This window comes from Hyperoodon ampullatus, assembly GCF_949752795.1.
Source record: "Hyperoodon ampullatus genome assembly, chromosome: 9".
Taxonomy (NCBI): domain Eukaryota; kingdom Metazoa; phylum Chordata; class Mammalia; order Artiodactyla; family Ziphiidae; genus Hyperoodon; species Hyperoodon ampullatus.
The window spans coordinates 37,012,618-37,035,065 of NC_136922.1; the positions used below are offsets into that span (position 1 = coordinate 37,012,618).

The window sequence follows — 22,448 nt, forward strand, 5'->3', positions numbered from 1 at the left end:
AAAAGTTTTCTTAGAAAATTTAAAGTTAGTAGTCTCAAATAGGCCAAACTATTACATGGCAAGAATGGGAAACGATGTCACTAGACACTGTGCCAAAACATGAACCCATCTATGTCTCTTCATCTGTAGAAAAAAAGTAAAAAACTCAGGGATTCCAAGTTTCCACAGCATGTGTGAGTGAATCTTCCCCCCAGGGTCTCTCTGAATTGATTATTCTATACTTTAATCATGGAATCTAAAACAATAGCACCTTTCTTCCAGATGCCATAGGATAACAGACTAGCTCAGGGATATTTATACATGGGTAAATTCACTAAATACAACTTTCCAGAGTGTTTTTCTTAGCTGCCAAAGAAAAACATTCAAAACATCAAAAGGTTTACTTGCAGTACAGTTTGGCGAGAGGAAAAAAAAAAACCCCACAGTGTCAGTGAAAGGTTCTGCAATCTTAAACTCTTAAAATTTGTTAAAAATCATTTTTTAAAAATCTGGTATTTCAGACAGTATCTTCAAAAATATGTTATCCTAGTAACACCCTCTTAACTCAGAGGAATTGCTGAATCATAAACGGAAGGTTACTTGGAAAACTCTTATTCAAGAATTAGACAGAGCTGAGCTACCTTGCTCATAAATAATCTTTCCTTTCACTTCTCTCTCAGGGCTTAGAGAAAAATTTTAATAGAAATCAGGTAGACTTTATTAATAAAATGTTCTGAAATATCACTCTATGTTCGAACACTTAAGAATAAAAGCACAACGTAGTATGAGCATATTTAGTTCTTAAGCTTTCCTGCGACTTCAGGGTAAAATGCTGACAAACGGAAAGGTGCTAGCTACTGGAAAGAAAGCTACAGGCAGATCATTAATGTAAAAACCTCACTTCTGGAACGCTCTCACATTAGGTCTGTGGGCTATTTTTAGGACCTGGGTTATGTAGAAAGTAAACTTGATGCAGGGTGTTGAGAGTAAAAATACAAACAACCCTAAACCTCCAATTTGGAATTGTCAGTTAGATACGATAAAGTTGTGTCTACTTATGAAAGCAACCTAGAGAATTAAGGCAATTACATTGATAATTTAAGCCTCCCAAACCATTTCCCTGCATATTTTAGGTGAATGTCATTTGGAGGATTTAACCTTCAGTAAATTACCCCAATTTGTTTCATTTTGAGTGTATACACACAGACAGAGCTGAATTCAGAAAGTTCTCAATGTAGGTTCTTTATTTTTTCTCTAGTAGCTCTGCTGAGAAGGTAATGGGTAATACTCACAGTTGGCAAGAAGGCAAGCAGCATTTAGAGTCTGTTTTCATAATATTAAAACCTTGTATAGAGGGACCACAGAATTGAGTTGTCTTTTCTAAACGAGTTTGTTGATTTAATAATTCACAGTTATAAGCACTAAAAACATCTGACTGAGCATCTATTTAATAAATATTTATGAGTAATGGTCATTATTAATAAAATCTAATAACTAACTGTAATAAAATAATATTAAACAAATAGTCATATTTTATAATTTTGGAGCAAAAAATAAGAATATACAGTAAAGCTGTGTTATATATCTAGTTTGGCCGATAAGATGTAGCAAAAACACTGGCAATGAGGCTAATCAATGTTAGTAAGAGTTATTAAAAGATAAATAAGGAAGTAATTTATGCAAACCAGAGAACTTCTGCATGCAAAAGTTATACTAAGATCAAACAGATGCAGATGTAGGAAATATCACACACCCATCACACTGTCTTTGTTGCACAATTCCATCAAGTAATAACAGAGTTATAAGATACACTAGATGATTTTAACACAACTTCTTGACATTTGAAGCTCTCATCTAGGTTTCCTATATCTAAAGCTTAAATGCAATCATTACTTACCGCAATTCTTTATATAAATTTTCAGACTCAGTATAGGGATATTTATTTTTCTACATCTTTTACAGAAAGTTGCAATACTCTATTGATACAATTCAGATGTTTGTTAAATTGCACATACCATGTAATTGCTAAGTACTACAGCTATTTTAAAACACCATAAAAGTTGGGGCCATTATCATGTTGTGAATAAATAATTTTCAGATTCTTTAGAATCAGATCATTTAAATCATCAAAAATCACTTTAGTTGGCTAAGATGCACTTATGGAAAAAGGCAAGAAGGGTATCCTTGGAGAAGCTCGAGTAGAAGTTTTAAAACTCACTTTGTACTTATGAGACATGAAAATCATCTCTATTATTTTCATGATTCAGAAAAGAACAGAAAAAAAAAAGCTAAACAGATTTTGCAAAATATAACAGATACAAGAGGACAGATGCACACATCAACCAAGCAAAGGATCTACTAAGTACTCTTAGCTTTTATATTGTTTCCCAAATATGCCAAGTATTTTCATACTCTTATACCTTTATTTATTCTCTGAATTTTATTTTCCCTATCCTTCTTTGAATTGGTGAAACCTTACTAAATCATTCAAGGACTAACACAAACACTGCCTGCTCTGAAATCTTTTCTAAAATCCTCTGATAGAGCAAACTGCTTCCACTCTTTGTCTCCTTTCCACAAAAATTCTCGTTTACTCTACACATTATATAGTAGTCAGCCATGTGTGTCATTCTCTATTTTGTTGTGAGCAATTTAAAGGCAAAGATAGAGCCTGGTATATAATAGGCATTAAAAAAATGTTGAATGAATGGAGGAATGATTAATTGAAAGAAAACATGGGGAGATAGGCTTTATTTGGCTCTCCATAGCTAACAGACCTACATGGAATATGTTCTTTCACTTGGTTGTCTGCCATAATCAGGGCATGTTTTTAGACTAAAAGAATAGGGAAAACAACAGAGATAATTCATTTTAAAATCAAAATAATTGATTTTTAATTGATGGTTTAATTGATTTTTAAATTAACCATCCATTTTGTGAAACTAATTTATTAATTCCAATGATGTATAAATGTAATTTTGTATAGACTTTATACAATCATATCTTCTGTGAATAATGAGAGATTTATTTATTCCACCCCAATCTTTATATTTTTAAATTTCTTTTTCTTACCCTATTGCACTGTCTAGGACCACCAGTGTAATGTTAAAATGAAGCACTAAGAGTGAATATCTTTGTCATGTTTTTTATTTCAAAGAAAAATTCTCATGTTTCACTTTTAAATCTGATGCATACTATAAGATGTTTGTAGATATCCTTTATCAAGCTAGTAAATTATTCCCAGTTTATCAAAAGTAGTTCATAATTGAGTGTCTAATTTATCAACAAATTTTTAAACATCTATTGAAATGGTTATATTTCTTCTTCATTCTCTTAACGTGGTGAATTATAACAACTTATTTTGTAATGTTAATATCCTACATTCTTGGCCTAAACACAATTATATTATGGGTTTTTAAGATAATGATGAACTGCTAATATTTTGTTTAGGGTTTTAACTGCTATGCTTATGAGCAGGATTTTCCTGTAATATTCTTTTCTTATAATGTTCTTTTGAGCTTGGGTATCAATAGTATACTAGCCTCAAAAATCAGTTATGAAGTGTTCTCTTCCCATCTTCCCCTTTACTCTAAAACAGTATAAATTATTAGCAGAATTCACTGCTGAAGCTATATGGGCCTGGTGTTTTCTGTTGGTATATCTGGTATTGAAGATTCAATTTTGTTAATTATGGTAGCATTCAAATTTTCTGTCTTTTTGATTCAGTTTATTTTTACAAGAATTTTTCCATTTCAAATAAAATTTCAATTTTCTTTTACACGAAGCTTTTTTTTTAATATTCTCTTGTAATCATTTTAATACATTAAGATCTGTGGTAAAGTCCTTTTTGTTCATTCAGAGTGCTGGTAATGTATGACTTTTCTTTCAATCAGTCTTTCTAGAGTGCTATCAATTTTGTTAATTATTTCAAAGAACTAAAATTTGACATTTTAATTCTTATACATTGTATGCTTATTTTTATTTCATTGTTTCTTTATATTTAAGTGACTCACTTCATGTTTAATTTGTTGCTTTGATCTCCTAATTTCTTGAGTCGTGTGTTCCTATCTGTAATTTTAAACTTTCTTCTATTCTAGTATATACATTTAAAGCTTTACATGTGTTTCTAAATTCAGCTTATACATATTACACTTTTGATATTTCATATTTTCATAATTATTCAGCTCAAAATACAAAATTTACTGTGATTTCTTTGACACATAAGAGATTGTATTTTGAAATCTCCAAATATATGAGATTTTCCAATTATCTTTTTATTTCAAATTATACAACCACTTTTTTAAAGTTTTGTTTTATACTTCATCTTTTTATTTTACATCACTGGTACTTTGTTTTATTTTTTAATTTAACTTTACTGTAGTAAGAACACTGAACATGAGATCTAACTACTTAAACAGATTTTGTAAGTGTACAGTACACTATTAATGACTATAGGTACAATGTTATAGAGCAGTTCTCTAGAGCTTATTCATCTTGCTTGATTGAAACACTATGTCCATTGATTAGTAAGTCCCCAATTCTCCCTCTCCTCATCTGCTGACAACCACCCTCCACTCTTTGATTCTATGAATTTGATTATTTTATATAGCTTGTATAAGTGGAATCATACAGTATTTGTCTTTCTGCAACTGGATTATTTCACTTAGCATAATGTCTTCAAGGTTTACCCAAGTTGTTGCATATTGCAGAATTTCCTTCCTTTTAAAGACTGAATACTATTCCATTGTATGTATATACCATTTTCTTAACCATTCATCTGTCAATGAACATTTAGCTGGTGTCCACATCTTGGCTATGGTGAATAGGGCTGCAGTATTCATAGTGCTATTATCTCTTTGAGATCCTGATTTTGATTCTTTTGGATAAATACCCAAAAGTGGGACTGCTGGATCACATGGTAGTTCTATATTTAATTTTTTGAGAGCCCTCTATACTGTTTTCCATAGCAGTTGCACCATTTTGTATCTCCACCAACAGAATGCAAGCATTCTAATTTCTCCATGTCCTTGCCAACACTTGTTGTCTTTGGGTTTTTTTTTTTTTTAAATAATCGTCATCCTGATTCTGACAGATGTGAAGTGATATCTCATTGTGGTTTTGATTTACATTTCCCTGATGATTAGTGATGCTAAGCATTTCTCATATACCTGTTGGCCATTTGTATGTCTTCTTTGGAGAAATGTCTATTTAAGTCCTTAGCCCATTTTAAAATCAGGTTTACTATATTTTACTACTGAGCTGTTAAGAATTCCTTATATATTTTGGAGATGAACACCTTGTCAGATATATGGTTTGGGCATATTATCTCCCATTCCATAGATTGCCTTTTCACTCTGTTGAATGTCTTGTTGTTCAGAAGCTTATCAGTTTGATGTCGTCCCACTAGTTTATTCTGTTTTGTTACCAATGCTTTTGGTGTCATATCCATGAAATCAATGCCAAGATCAAAGTCATAAAAGTTTACCCTTATTTTTTTTTAAGGATTTTTATAGTTTGAGGTCTTACGTTAAAGTATTTAACTCCTTACCCATTTATTTTTGTGCGTGGTATAAGGGTCCAGTTTCATTCTTTTACAAGTGGATATCTAGTTTTCCTGATACTATTTGTTCAAGACATTATCCCTTCTCTATTTTGTATTCTTAGCACTCTTTTGAAGATCAGTTGACCATATATGTGTGTATTTATTTCTGTGCTTTCTATTCTGTTCCCTTGGTCTATATGTCTGTTTTTATGGCAGTACCCTACTGTTTTGATTACTGTAGCTCTGTAATATATTTTGAAATCAGGACATATGATGCTTCCAATTTTGTTCTTCTTTCTCAATATTGCTTTTTTATTTGCGGTCCTTTGTAGTTCCATATGAATTTTAGAATTTTTTTTCTATTTCTGTAAAAAATGCTACAGTATTGGGATTTTGATAGGAATTGTAATTGAATCTCTTGATTATTTTGGGTAGTAAAGGCATTTTTACAATATTAAGTCTTCCAATCCATGAACATGGGATATCTTTCCATTTGTTATATAATATAGATTATAGTTTAGTTTCACTATGATGAGAGATACTCTGTTTGAAATCCATTAGCTGAAATTTACTGCAACTTGCTTTATACCCCCAAATATGGTCTATTTTTGAAAACGTTACATGTGTCCTTGAAAAGAATGATATTCTGCAGTTACTGGGTAAAGCCTATTACTTATTTCAATTAGGGCAGGTTTATTAAGGTGTTTAAGTCTTATACATCCCCCCCTTTTTTTACTGTCTTCTTTCTCTATCAGCTGCTGAAAGAGGTATCTTAAAGTCTGTCACTATGATTGTGGTATTAACTATTTTTTCCATTTGTTTCATTCAACTTTTGCTTGATATGTTTTGAAGCAGTGTTATTAAAACACAATTTTAAGTTGTTTTATCCTACCAGTTAATAGAATATTTTATCTCTATGAAGCATCTCTAACTCTAGTTATTTTTTTGTCTTAACATCCACTTAAGTGATACTGATAGAGCCATGTAAGCTTTCATTCAGTAAGTTAATGTAGTTTAATTTTTTCTTCATTAAAAAGTTTTTTAAATTAATTAATTAATTATTTATTTATTTATTTTATCTTTGGTTGCATTGGGTCATCGTTGCTGTGCATGGGCTTTCTCTAGTTGCAGCAAGCGGGGGCTACTCTTCATTGTGGTGCGCGGGCTTCTCACTGCAGGGGCTTCTCTTGTTGTGGAGCATCGGCTCTAGGCACGTGGGCTTCAGTAGTTGTGGCTCACAGGCTTCAGTAGTTGTGGCGCATGGGCTTAGCTGCTCCGTGGCATGTGGTATCCTCCCAGGGCATGTGGGATCCTCCCGGACCAGGGATCGAACTTGTGTCCCCTGAATTGGCAGGTGGATTCTTAAGCACTGTGCCACCACGGAAGTCCCTTTACATTTTTTATATTCAAACTTTATCACTATATAACAGAAAGTGTCCCTTTAAACAGCACTTTTTATTACTATGTGATAATCTTTGCTTTTATTGGTGAACTAAATCCATTTATATGTGTCTTGTGAAATTGCACAAGGTGATTCTAAAATTGTATATGAAAACACAAAGGGGACAAATGTAACCAAGACTGTCTTGAAGAAAAACAAACCGGGAGATTTGTTTTACTAGATATCAAGATTGCTTATAACACTATGTAAGTGAAGACAATCTGATAATGTCTCAAGGATAGATAATGAGACCTGCAGAAAAGACTAGAGTCTCCATGTATATATGGATAAAGATACCACTGCTGAGCCATAAGGAATGAATGGCCTTTCAATAAATGGTACTTGATCAACTATATATCCACATTAAAAAAAACTTGACTTCTACATTATGCCATATACATATGCAATTCCTGAAGAACTGCACATCTGAATGTTCAAGTCAAAAATCTTTAAGAATAGAATAGAGAGAATACTTTCATGATTTTGGGTATACAGAAAGAATATTTAAACAGAATACAAAAAGAACTAATCCCAAAGGAAATGATTGATAAATTATACTACATTGAAAATTATTTTTATTTACCAAAGGACACGATTAAGAGGGTAAAAAGACAGACAAGGTATTTCAACATATGAAACCAACAAGAGAATCTATAAAGAACTGCTCAGGGCTTCCCTGGTGGCGCAGTGGTTAAGAATCCATTTGCCAATGCAGGGGACAAGGGTTCAAGCCCTGGTCTGGGAAGATCCCACATGCCGCAGAGCAACTAAGCCCGTGCGCCACAACTACTGAGCCTGCACTCTGGAGCCCGTGAGCCACAACTACTGAGCCCACGTGCCACAACTACTGAAGCTCGTGTGCCTACAGCACATGCTCTGCAACAAGAGAAGCCACTGCAATAAGAAGACCGGGCACTGCAACGAAGAGTAGCCCCTACACTCCGCAACTAAAGAAAGACCGTGCAGCTATGAAGACCCAGCACAGCCAAAAATAAATAAATAAATAAAATAAATTTATTTTAAAAAAAGAACTGCTCAAGCAAGTAAGAAAATGTCCATCTGAAAGTAAACAAAAACTTGAATAGGTGCTTCAAAAATGGTATGTACAAATAATAAATAGATGAAGAGCTGTTTTAGTTAATTAGTATTCTGGAAGAGCAAAGCCATGATGATATACTACTACACACACAACAAAAATGTCTAAAATTTTAAAAGACTGCTAATACCAAGTTTTGGAAGGACATAGAATAATGGAAATAGTCATATGCTGCTGATAAGAGTATGAATTGTGACAACCCCTATGGAAAGCAGTTTGGTATTATCTACAAAGATTAAATGCATGCATACCCCATGACCCAGCAATACTACTTTTAGATATATACTCAACAGAAATGTGTGTACAAATGTACCAAAAAACATTTATAAAATGTCTATCACAGTACTGTTCACAACAGCCCCCAAACTAGAAAAATACCCTCTACTCATTAAAAGTAGAATAGATAAATAAACCATGACATTGTCCTGGAAAGTCTTTTTATGGAATCTAATACTATATAATGATGAAAAGGAATAAATTATAGCTTATTGCACAAGTATGGATAAATCTCACAATGTTGAGCAAAAGAAGTTATATATATATAATCATATATATGTGTGTATATATATATATATATATACATATATATGATTTCATGTATACAAAGCTCAAAAACAGGTAAACTAAAATCTTATGTTAGAAACCAGAAAATAGGTTACTTTCAGAAAAGAGAAAGGAAGTGCTGATTGGGAAAGTGTGTATGTGATCTACTGAGGTGCGGACATTATTCTGTTTATTGACCTGGTTGATAGTTATATATGTGCTCTGTTTGTGATATTTCATTGCATTGTACATTCATGTCTAATGCAGTGTTCTGTATGAATATTGTATCTTATCATTAAAAGCAGTTTAAAAAGAGAATATGTTTTATGACATAAGGGAATAAGGAAACTAAGTCTGGTTCTTGAGTCCATGATTTTTCTACTATATTATGGTGCATCTAAGAAAAAAAGTGAGATTATAGGTTTTGCAGCAAGAACAAGTTACATTCTTAGATACAGACCACAAATTCACTGAATAAAGGGAACTGAAAGTCCCCTATAATATGCAAAGCAACTCAGAAAAAAAATGCAGAAAAGGTTCAGTTCTCGGGATCAAAGATCTTGTGGAACATTGGAAGAATATGATGATCAAGACCAAGAGGATAAGGGAAGCAGAGTGCCGTGAAGACCTGGCTCTCCACGCTGATGAACTATTCTGGATTCCCTAGTGAGGAGGGATTGGTGGTTAAAACTCAGTTCTCATTGAAATAATTATCTTAGAGATGCCTGCAATTAGTTGTATATGTTTAATTTGATTGCTTAAGTAAACCTGGATATAATTTTATCCATATTGTGATTCATGAGTCATTCTCAAAATAACCCCTTTTACTCATTTGGAGTCATTAAAATTCTTGACCAAATAGACGGGAAACAAAAGTAAATCAGAATAGATTCTACTGATAATCAAGTTATTATACTGACACACTATTGCGATTGTTCAGACTGAGTCTGCCTGCAACCTACCTTCATATAGACAATGGTGATATCACACAGCAATAAAGATACATCTCTGGCCAAGAGAAGTGATATAAACCTAGCAAGTCTTATGAGACTAACAGGAGGACCAAGAGGCAAAGGGTACAGTCATGGCCATTCAGCTCACAGGAGATACTGAAGGAATTCCCTTAATAAAATATGAGGGACAGTGGGGCTAGACTCTGAGATTATTACATGGTTATTATTCTATTAGTTGAGATTTATCCAAACCTACCCCAGCTTAGATAAATGTAGGTTATACAATATATTGGCCAATGAATGGAAGGAGGAAGACTATGAGGAAGTGCCTCTATCCACTATCATATCCAAATAGCATACCACAGTTTCCATGATACTTAACTATGGAAAGTTTGGACATACTGGCATATTTAAGCATCTGTGGCAATAACTAGCTAAATAATTAAAAATGAACTTAAAAAGAGGAGGCATAGTGGTCTATTAGAAAGAGGATAATGAATACAATTAGTTGGATAATTCACACTATCAATATTTTGTTTAAACATTGAGGTAAGAGTGTAAATATGCAATATAATGAGAAAATATTCCAAATCACACAGTTGAGTTAGGAAAATACTATATATATTAAAAGGAGCATGTTAAACTGAAGTTTCAATAACATTTAAGAGATGTGCGGTCAGTGCTTTATGTGTAGTTTCCTAATGTAATGTCCATAGTCTAGATATCAATTGTTATAAAAAAGGCTTAATTCATCCTATAAGCAAATAAGTCGCTGTTTTACAAATAAGTTTAAATCTGATAATTATACTTTGTAACTCCTCATGTTTCACTGTCTTTTATTCTTGTTTGTCTTACTCTCATTTGCTTTTTTGTTTTCTCTATTTCAATCTGCTGATATGCATGTTTTAAACTGTTTTTCCTTAATTTTTTTGTTACGTAAAGAGATTTTTACTATACTGTGTTTGAAATATTGACTTTTCTGCTAAGACCTGTTTCATATCATGCAGGAGTGGTACAGTGGTAAATGTTTAACAGCTGACTGTCAAAAAAAATAGTTGTAATTTGTAGCATTTGCTGATTTCCATGGTGTAAATACTCCCACCATAGCCTATTTCAAGCTAACAATGTTATATCACTGAACTCAGATTTGAGCAGAGATACACACACTTAGCACTCACAAGCCATTAAGAGACAGCTCTAACATATCACTAATAGGCTATTATTTTTTTGTTGATAATCTGGGGGAAATTGTTCCTAACAATTATTTCCTTAATAAACTTTTGTTTTCTTGCATGAGATTGCCTTATTCAAAACGCATACACTATTTTGTTGTTATTTTACCACAAAGGATGGGACTCATTTGTTCAAGTCTTCCATATTGTCCACAGGAATTCTAATTCCTTACAGTATTCCATTCCACTAATCCAATCTCATTATTCACTTTTATTCCACTCAAAGTATCCTCTCCTCTGCCACAAACAAACAAGCCCCAAAAAGAGTCATCCACAATTCCAAGAAGTCTTAATGTCTTTATCTATGTATCTCCATTACAAGAGAGAAATTCTTTGCTTTGATTTCAGCTTGTCAAATTATCATTTTTATTCAAGATCAAAGTTAAAAGTTACTTGCTCTATTAAAATATTCCTCCATCCTTATAGTTAAAAATAATGGGTCCTACATTACACTCCCAAAGTACTTTGTTTATATTTCTTTTACTTTTACTTGTATCAGAACTTACGGGTATAAAATTGATGTCCAATAAAAGACTACTGAATGAACAGACAGACAAATGAATATCATAACATGTTTACTTCACCACTGAAAAGAAATGCTTTCTCTCTTTTATTGGTAACCAGAACCCTATGAAGTGTCCAGGTTCCCAGACCACATTCCTTTTAACACCTTCTAAAAACCCTAGGGCCTCCCTGGTGGCGCAGTGGTTGAGAGTCCGCCTGCCGATGCAGGGGATACGGGTTCGTGCCCCGGTCTGGGAGGATCCCATATGCCGCGGAGCGGCTGGGCCCGTGAGCCATGGCTGCTGAGCCTGCACATCCGGAGCCTGTGCTCCGCAACGGGAGAGGCCACAACAGTGAGAGGCCCGCGTACCACAAAAAAAAAAAAAAAAAAAAAAAAAAAAAAAAAAAAAAAAAAAAAAACCCTAAAGACAATCAGTACAGATCTGCATGATGGAGTTTTGAGTTATCCAGATAACTTCTAGTTTATTTGGCATTTGCTAAAACAGATAAACAGAAAACTCCACAATCACTTTGGCTCTGCTTCTCATAAGCTTTTAAGAAATGCAAATTCATAGGCTATATCTATCAATACAACAGAGAATATCTTCAAATAATATTTTCCAAAACATTTTAACTCTTTAGATTATCCATACACTTTTTCAGAGTGCGGATAGGTTTCAAAGTCTAAGAAAAGACCATGAAAAACATTATTCTGGATTATCACACATTTTCCCTGTAGTCACTTCTCCCTTTCTCAACTCATGACTTGCAACTATTTAGGAGCTTGTAAGCTTTCCCAGATTCACACCAATTCCCCGATGGAGTCAGCCATACATCATCTAAAGGATGAAAAAGATGGTAAAATGGCTCATCCATTCAAAATCTAATACAAACAAACCCCTGATGAGCAACTCAGACAACAACATCTCAACAGTTCACCTCAGCGGTGGTTGTCAACACTTAAGTCAATTCAAGAGATTTTTCAGCACCTTTAGAGCAAAAAGTCATCTTGGAAAGATTATAAACATACACAATCACTAAGTGTAGCCACTGTTGCTGAAATCAAGTCAAATAAAAGCAGCTGAACCTAATCAACAGGAGATAGCAGTTATTACAAAAAGAGGAGAAATGAGAGAGAGGAAGGCAAGTAGTGAAAGAAAGAGAGAGAAAGGAGGGAAGGAAGAAAGGCCTAGAAGCCAAACCTTAATAAGAGTGAGGGAGATCAAGAAAAGACATGCTATAGATTCAAATGTTAAGTGCAGAACCTTCAGTACCAGAGGCTGTAGCATCATCTCAACAGCTTCCATGTCTGTGGCAATTTTTTTCTCTAACAAGCTTAAAACAGTCATTTATTCTGTTTTGACAGGTGGTCTTTTAATGGCCATGTTCTCAACTCACTACTCAAGGCTCTTAGTGCTATATGTACTCTCCTTTCTTTTACCTATCTTAAGTTTTTCAATGTTTTTATTTTAAATTCCATAGGAATGCCAACTGCTTAAGCTTTTCTCACCTCCTAAGAAAATTTCTTTCAGAGGAAGCAACCCAGGGTGCTGCTAATTGGCTTTGCATAACAGTAGGCAAATGTGGCCTTAAAGCAACTGTGACATTGTTTGCCAGCAAACACAAATGCAGATTACCAAAATCAGTGTCTCTGAGAACCTCACAGATGTTTCTATTACTATAACTAACAAACGATGTGACTATTCACATAGGTATCTTTGATGCTAGTCCAAGCAACCTGATTCTTCACATTTAGATAGTCACTTTAATTTCTTACAGTCCTCAAGCTGGAGTTTCTAGTGCTTCATTAAAGAAGTTCAAAAATATTCATCATACAGTGATTGGACTGATAAATCTAAGTCCTGAACTTTGCCAACAAAAAGGAAAAAAATGGACTTCTGGTATGTCTTCAAAATCAGTTGCCTCAAGGCATTTCCTGTATCATGCTCAAATTAGTTTTAATCCAATAGTATATTATTTTGACTGACCTTGTGCATATTTCTTAAAAGAATAGTTAAGAGATGTTTTGCTAACTAGATCACTCTCATGATAAAAAAAATATTTAAAAAGAAGAAATGCCTATTTTGGGTGTAACACTCAGATAACTTAATTTTTTTTAAAAAAACCAAGTTTGTGGTACCCATCTATGTATCTACATTGAGATGCAGAGCCAAGAGTTCCTGCTGATTTTACAATCCCTTTGGGTTATGTAATACATATTATTCTGCTGATAATAAGCCATATGAAGCAGCATTTTGCTGTATTGACATGGCCTGGCCAAGAACAACAAGGAAAAGAAATAGCATTCAAAAAACTGGCAAAATGTTTATGAACTCTAAATCCTCTGCACATGAATAAATACATCTGACAAAGTGCAGAGTCTCTCAAAAAAGCCCTTCTTGACCTTCCTAATTTGAGTTCAATTGCATGTTCAGTGTTGAGAAGCGAGTGTATGTTCTGCCAATGTTTTAAGCTCAAGCTTTACTACATTTTGTTATTTGTAAAAGTGAAATCCCAGATAATAAGTTATAATTGCCCTATTAATCACTTGAAAAGGGAGTTTGGAGGGAAAATGGGATTTGAAATTGCAATAATTGGTATCCTGAAAGACATCCTTTTTTATTTTCTTACCTAGAGCCTACCACATACTACTATGAAAACGACATGTATGCACTTTTTTTCAATGGTGAGGTACAAGCACTATGCCTTATGTATTAGTTTTTCTAAGGGAATGAAACTTAAAACTTCAGTGTAGTGATGCTGTTAGTCATGATGACCTTTGAACTGGAAAAAAATAGAGAAACCCAGGCCATGGATTATAAATTATATTGTCAATGAAAGAGAGAAGAACTTTTTGTTTCATAAGTTGTTTCAAGTATTACATTTTCATTTCCTTTTTTCAAATGAATTATAATGTACAACACATAGGTATTTTTCTTCCATTTTTCATTTAAAAAATCATTCTTTCTCTTTGCTTCGTTTCTCTGTGTATTGATAGACCTGACACACCAAAATTTACCTTTCAAAGTTCAATATACCAAATCCATCTGTTACCCTTAAAGTATTTTGTGAAAAATCTATATTTTTGCTTATATCCCTAAGATATCTCAATTAAAAAAGAAAGACATAGATTACTTAAATCTCTCTTGTTTAGTTCATAATGAACAAATTTTAGATCGTGCTTGTGTAATTGAAGACAGCCAATGAAAAGGAACAGGTAGTATTTAGGGTATTATAATAACTAAATCAAATTTACTATAAGATATCCAGATAATTGAAGTTGATTAAATAGTCAATGTAGCCAAAAAAAATCATTTAGTTTATCACTTACTGGAATTTTTAGCATTTATACACACACGTGGGCATGTTTAAGATTGGCCAATGGTACTTTTATCCCTTCCTCTATTTCAAGCCTGGTCTTTCTAAAAACATAGAGAAAAGGCAAAGGTCTCAAACTTTAAATTAGGTGACATCCCTCTAATGTCAGTAACTGTTCTATGAAAACAGTGTCTTTGATCTCTAGATATAGCTGATATAATAAAATGATCAAAGACATCCTAGTCAAATGAGCATACAAGGGAAGGAAGGTACAAAACACATCCATTTTGCTTTTTTAGTAAATTCAGATAAATTAAGAAAAACATGTAACTCCATACAACTGACTTGCATCTGTTCTGAAATACAATCATCTTTTAAAGAAAAAGACCACAGGACAAATTATTCCATCTTCATTGGAAATCCTCCCTTGGAAGAAGGGAGTGGGCCAAGTGCAGAGATTACAAGAGCACAGAGATAGAATGTCATTTGAATGAATGTGTTCAAATAGAGCCAGTGAAATCCATAATTTCTTTTCACATAGTTGGAAAAGTGGCTGGCTTTTGCAACTGGGTAACATTTCTTTCTGGGCAGGTCAATCATCCATGGAGCCACAATCCACACCATACTGTGATTTTCTGCACATCTGGTGTAAGTCTTTGCATGCAAATATTAAAACCAGTCTACTTCCTTAAAATGTTTCTATATTTAAAATGAAATAAGTAATTTGAGAATATAGGTGAATATGCAAAATACATTATCTGGTAGGCAAATAGAACAGCCCAACATTAACTGATAAGGTAGAAGTAGTATTCATTTTTTGCACTCCCTTATTTCAATGGAAAACAAAAAAACCCAAAAAATAAAACCTCAACATTCTGTTTGATGTTATTTGTTCATAGGAATCTCAGAAATATTCTAATATTTAGAAAATCTTAAGACACCATGACCTATGTGTGATATGAATTAGCAGTCCACTAATAACATTAATCACCAGATAGTTACATCCTTTGAGTTACTGTGCTAATATTACACAACAGAGTAAAGACTTGAGCAGTGCTCAAGTCTTCTGTCTCATATTTTCCTTCAAATTAAAAATGTACATATTTACTTAAATAAACATAGCACAATAATCATATTGAAGCATCATAGGTTTGTAAGATAATGACAATAAAACTTATGTGTTCAGTGTGCAGAAGAAAATATACTTTTTCCCCTTCATAAATACTGTAGGTGAAAACATGAGTTACTTTTAAAGAACAGTATGAATTATAGATTTTTAAAATGATTTTGTATATGTTTATTTTATAAGCAAAGTAATACTTTGAGTTTGTGAAAAAAGGCAAAATATATAAAGTAGCTGTAACATTCTGTACATTCACTATAAAAGTAAATGAATTGATATGATAATATTAATGAATGCATATGAACTTTGAAATATTTGTGAATTGCTATTAATTTGTCCAAAAGCTTTCCATGGTCTGGAAGTGAACCTAATGGTAATTTGATCTGAAGTCTTCTCCAGAGTAGTCAGAAAAATATGTTGCAATTTAGTTATGTGATGTGAAAGAAAAAAGAATGACCTTTGGCAATGTAAATTCAAGTTCAGGTCTTGGATCTATTGCATTCTGGCTGCATGACTTTGAATGGATTTCTCAAACCTCTTTGAGTCTCACTATCACCATCTGTAACATGGAAATAGTATGTATCTCTCAGCCTAAAGAATTTATAAATGGTGGCCGAAAAAAAGAGTTTATAAATATTTTTAAGACTCCAGACCAAGATGGTGACACAGGAGGCTCTTGAATTTTCTTCCTCCCATGGATGCACTGAATGTATAGCTACAAACAGAGCAATTTCCTTGAAAGAAACTAGCTGAGTGACTACTACACATTGAGCAAATGAGAAAATACCCATATCAAAATGGGTGGGAAATTCTTAGATACACTTTTGCCATGAACACTCATTCCCCAGCTTCTCCCTGAGGAGTGAAGGGTTTGGACTATACATCTAGCACCCCAACTTTTAGGCTCCCACTAGAAGAATGGGCTCCCAAAACACTTAGCTCTGAAAGCCAACAGGGCTTGGTTTCTTGAGTCCCATAGGACCAGAGCAAACAAAAAAGCAGTTCTTAAGTATGTGAGCACTTACTATCAATACTATAGCTATCCTCCCAAGGATCAGTGCAGAGGGAGCAGGCAAGCATGCTCATCTCCCAGTCTTTCTCTGCAAGGGATTTGACTACATACTTTACAAGCTGCTGCCTGAGGGGTCTGGCTTCTAATTAGTTCACATCAAGATGCTGACTGTGATTCTCCCCAGAGCATTCAATAGCTGGTGGGCACTTCTCCTGCCTTCTTCTTCTGCTTCCCTCCAACAATAAAACCAGGTCACCAAGTGTCTCCATGGAAGGAGCTTGTTCACATATCTAGCACCACAAGTTTTATGGTTGCGACCTGAAGGATGGGACCCCAAATCACCTAGCTCTGATAGCTAATAGAGCATGTGTTTATTAGTCCCATAGGATTGTAGCAAACAAAGAAGTAAGTTTTAAATGGGCACAGGAGTACCCCTCATGTCAACACACGTGAGCTCAGTGTAGAAGGAAAGGCAAAAATTCCCATCTCACAGTTTCTCTTTGGGAGGGGTTTGACTGCATACTTTCCACCCAGCTTCTAATCAGCCTACTTCTAGGTGCTGACTGTGATTCTTGCCTTATGGACACTTATAGGTCTGGGCACACCCTCAACTACTGGGAGCCACTAACAACGAAGACTGTGGCTTGGACAATCACAAAGGTTTGAGAGGTAACCAGGAGCTTGGGCTGGGCTGATAGACAAAGTTCATCTCCTAATGAGATTAGCCTATCAAGACTGGGAGAGGTGGGTGTTTTTATAATGTGCAGAAACCAACAAAGAAAGTCAAGGAAAGTGAAGAAACAGGGGAATATATTCCAAACAAAAGAAGATAAATCTCCAGAAACTAATCTTAGTGAAATGGAGATAAGTGATTTACCCCACAGAGTATTCAAAATAACAGTCCTAAATATGGTCACCAAGGTCAGGGAGCAATGCACGAACAAAGTGAGAATTTCAACAAAGAGAAAGAAAATATTTAAAAATACCAAGCAGAAATCACAGAACTGAAGAATACAATAAATGAACTGAAAAATTCAATAAAGGAGTTTAACAGCAGACCAGATCAAGTAAAAGAAAAGATCAGGGAACTCAGACAAGGTAGTGAAACTCATCAAATCAAAGCAGCAAAAGAAAAAAGAATGAAAAACAATGAAGATAGCTTAAATGACTTAATGAACACCATTAAGCAGACCACCATACACATTTTAGGTTTCCCAGAAGGAGAAGAGAGAGAAAGGGCCAGAAAGTGTATTTGAAGAAATAGTGGCTAAAAACTATCCTAACCTGGGGAAACAGACATCCAGATCCAAGAAGCCCAAAGAATACCAAATAAGATGGATCTAAAGAGACACACACCAAGGTATATTATAATTAAATTGTCAAAGACAAAGAGAGAATCTCAAAAGCAGCAAGAGAAAATAGGGGAATCTCATTAAGATTATGAGTGGATTTTTCAACAGAAAACTTGCAGACCATAAGCAAATGGGATAATATATTCAAAGTGTAGTAAGAAAAAACTGCCAACCAAGAATACTTCACCCAGCAAAGCTGTCCTTAAGAATTCAAGGAGAGATAAAGTTTTGAAGACAAACAAAAGCTAAAGGGTTCATCACCAGTAGATTTGCCTTATAAGATATGTTAAAGGGAGTTCTTCAAGCTGAACTAAAGGATGCTAACTAGTAACATGAGAACATAAAAGTATATTAAACTCACTGGTAAAGTATATATATATATCTATATATACATACACACATACATGTATGTATATACATACATGTATATATACATACATACATATATATATATTTTTATACTTAAATTCAGAATACTCATATTGTAATGGTGGTGGGTAAATCACTTATAACTCTAGTGTAAAGGTTAAAAGACTGAAGTATTAAAAATAATCCATAACTACAATAATTTTTAATGATTACACAATATAAAAAATGTATATTTTGACATCAAAAGGATAAATTGTGGGAGGAAAGTATAAAAATGTAGCACTTTTCTAAGCATTAAAAATTAAAATGTTATTGGCTTAAAATATTATACACTATTAAAACTATAGGAGTTATATGTAAGCCTAACGGTAACCACAAAGCAAAAACCTATAGTAGATATGCAACAGATAAAGAGAAGGGAATCAAAACATACCACTACACAAAATCATCAACTCACAAATGGAAGACAGCAAGAGAGGAAAAACAGAACTACGAAACAGCCAGGAAACAAAAAGATGGCAACAGTAAGCCCATATATATCAATAACTTCTTTAAATTTAATGGACTAAATTCTCCAGTCAAAAGATATAGAGTTGCTGAATGATTAAAAAAACAAGGCTGAACTACATGCTATCTACAAGAGAATCACTTCAGGTTTAAGGACACACAGGCTGAAAGTGAAGGGATGGAATATGCCATGCCAATGGAAACAAAAAGCAGGGCAGGTATACTTATATCAAAAAAAATAAACTTTAACCCCCAAACCGTAATATAAGACAAAGAAGATCATTATAAAATGATAAAGGGGTCAATTCACCAAGAGGATATAACACAACGGATAGCTTAGATAGAAAATCAATAACTAAACACTGGACTTAAACTACATTAGATGGCATAGACCTAACAGACATATACAGATCATTCCATCCAACAGCAGCAGAATATACATTCTTCTTAAGCACACATGGAACATTCTCCTGGAGAGATAATACAGTAGGCCACAAAACCAGTCTTAGCAAATTTTAAAAGACTGAAATCATCCCAATTATTTTTTCTGACCACAATAGCATGAAACTAGAAATCAATTACAAGAAAACACTGGAAAATTCACAAATAGATAGTAATTTAACAACATGCTACTGAACAATCAATATGTCAATGAAGAAATCAAAAGAAATAAAATAAATCTTGAGACAAATGAAAATGGAAACACAAAATACCAAAACGTATGGCATGCAGCAAAAGCCATTCTAAGAAGAGTTTATAGTGATAAATGCTTACATTAAGAAAAAAGAAAGATCTCAACTAAACAACCTAACTTTAAACCTCAAGAAACTAAAAAGTGAAGAATAAACTAAGGCCAAATTAGTAGAAAGAAGGAAACAACAAAGATCGGAGTGGAAATAAATAAAATAGAGATTAAAAAGACAACAGAAAAAATCAATAAAACTAAGCTTGTTTTATGAAAAGATAAACAAAATTGATAAACTTTTACCTAGACTAAGAACAAAAGAGAAAGGCCTCAATTAATAATGCATGAGGAGACATTACAATTCATAACAGAAATACAAGGGAACATAAGAAACTACTATGAACAATTATATGCCAACAAATTAAATAACTTAGAAGAAATGGATAAACTTCTAGAAACAAAAAACGCATCAAGATTGAATAACGAAGAAATAGAAAATCTGAACAAACAAATTACTAGTAAGGAGATTGAATTAATAATCAAAAACCTCCCAACCAAGGAAAGTCCAGAATCAGATGGCTTCACTGGTGAATTCCATCAAAAATTAAAGAAGAAGTAATACCAATCTTTCTCAAACTCATCCAAAAAATTGAAGAGGAGGTAAGATGCCCAAACTCATTTTTGGAGGTCAGCATTTCCTTGATACCAAAGCCAGTAAAGAACACTACAAGGAGAGAAATTACAGGCCAATATCCCTGATGAACAGAGATCAAATATCCTCAACAAAATACTAGCAAACTGAATTCAACAGTACATTAAAAGGATCATATGCCATGATTAAGTGGGGTTTATTCCTGGGATGCAAGCGTAGTTCATCATCTGTAAATAAATAAATGCAATAAGCTACATCAACAAAATGAAGGATAAAGATTATATATAATCATCTTAATAGATGCAGACAAAGCATTTGACAAAATTCAACATCCTTTCATGAAAAAAACTCTCAATAAATTTGGTATAGAAGGAAGGTACCTCAACATAATAAGTCCCGTATATGAGAAACTCACAGCTAACATCATACTCAATGTTGAAAAGCTGAAAACTTTTCCTCTAAGATTAGAAACAAGATAAGGATACCCACTCCTGTCACTGTTATTCAATATAGTACTGTAAGTAAATAGTATCTAAAGCAATCAGGCAAGAAAAAGAAATAAAAGGCATTCAAATCAGAAAACAAGAAGTAAAACTGTTACTATTACAGATGACATGATACATGTAGAAAACCCTAAAGATGCCACCAAAAAGCTGTTAAAACTAAATGAATTCAGCAAAGTTGCAGGATAAAAAAATCAACACAGAAAAATCAGTTGTGATTCTGTACACTAAAAATTAACTATCTGAAAAAGAAATAAAGAAAACAAAATCTCATTTACAATGGCACCAAAAACAAACTACTCAGGAATAAATTTATCCAAGGAAATGAGAGATCTATACACAAAAATCTTTAAGACACTGATAAAGGAAATTGAAGACATAAATAAATGTAAAGATATCCTAGGTTCATGGAACAGGAAGGTTAATGTAATTAAAATGTCCATAATACCCAAGGTGAGCTATAAATTCAATGCAATACTTACCAAAAGGCATTTTTCACAGCAATAGAAAAAAAATCCTAAAACTCATATGAAACCATAGAGGAACCGCAAATAGCCAATGCAATCTTGAGAAGGAAGAATAATGCTGGAGTTATCACATTTCTTGATTTCAAACTATATTAAAATTAATCAACACAGTATGATATTGTCATTAAAAACAGACATATAGATTAATAGAACAGAAGAGAGATCCCAGAAATAAAGCCATTAATTAATCTTCAGGAAAGGAACCAGGAATATACAATGGGGAAAGAATAGTCTCTTCAATAAATGTTGTTGGTAAAACTGGATAGCCATATGCAAAAAATGAAACTGGATCCCTATCTTATACACAAAAATCAATTCAAAATTGATTAAAGATGTAAATGTAAGACTTGAAATCATAAAACTCTTAGAAGAAAACATAGGGGGTAAGCTCCTTGACATCGCTGTTGGCAATGGTTATTTGGATTTGAGAACAAAAGAAAAGACAACAAAAGCAAAAATAAACAAGTGGGACTGCCTCAAACTAAAAATCTTCTGCACAGCAATGGTAATCACAATAAAATGAAAAGGCAACCCATGGAATGGGAAAAAGTATTTACCACATATCCAATAAGTAGTTAGTATCCAAAATATACAAGGAATTCATACAACTCAATAGCAAAACAAACAAACAAACAAAACCAAATACCACAATTCAAAATGGGCAAAGGACCTGGATATGTGTTTTTCCAAAGAAGACATACAAATGGCCAATATGTACACGAAAAGGTATTCAACATCATTAATGACCAGGAAAATGCAAATCAAACCATAATGAGACACTTCCTCACATATTGGTAGGATATGTATCATCAAAAAGGGAAGAGATAAATGCTGGTAAGGATGTTGGGAAAAGGGAACCCTTGTGCATTCTTGGTAGTACAGTCACTATGGAAAACAGTAGGAGGTCCCTCAAGAAATTAAAAATAGAACTACCATATGACCCAGGGATCTCACTTCTGGGTAAATATCCAAAGGAAATGAAATCACTATTTGGACATCATTGGACACATTGGAAACAATGTAGGTGTCCATCCACAGATGAATGGATAAAGAAAATGTAATACACACACATCCACATACACAGACACAATGGAATATTTTGCAATCTTA

At 33.5% G+C, this 22,448-nt stretch overlaps 1 protein-coding gene across 4 annotated transcripts in view; it reads right to left on the minus strand.

The window, feature by feature from the left end:
- The window catches only part of HDAC9 (histone deacetylase 9), a gene marked incomplete at its 3' end in the record, with an annotated part of 568,944 nt that overhangs the window by 52,702 nt on the left and 493,794 nt on the right, over positions 1-22,448 (minus strand). The gene's annotated exons all lie outside the window — the stretch shown is intronic.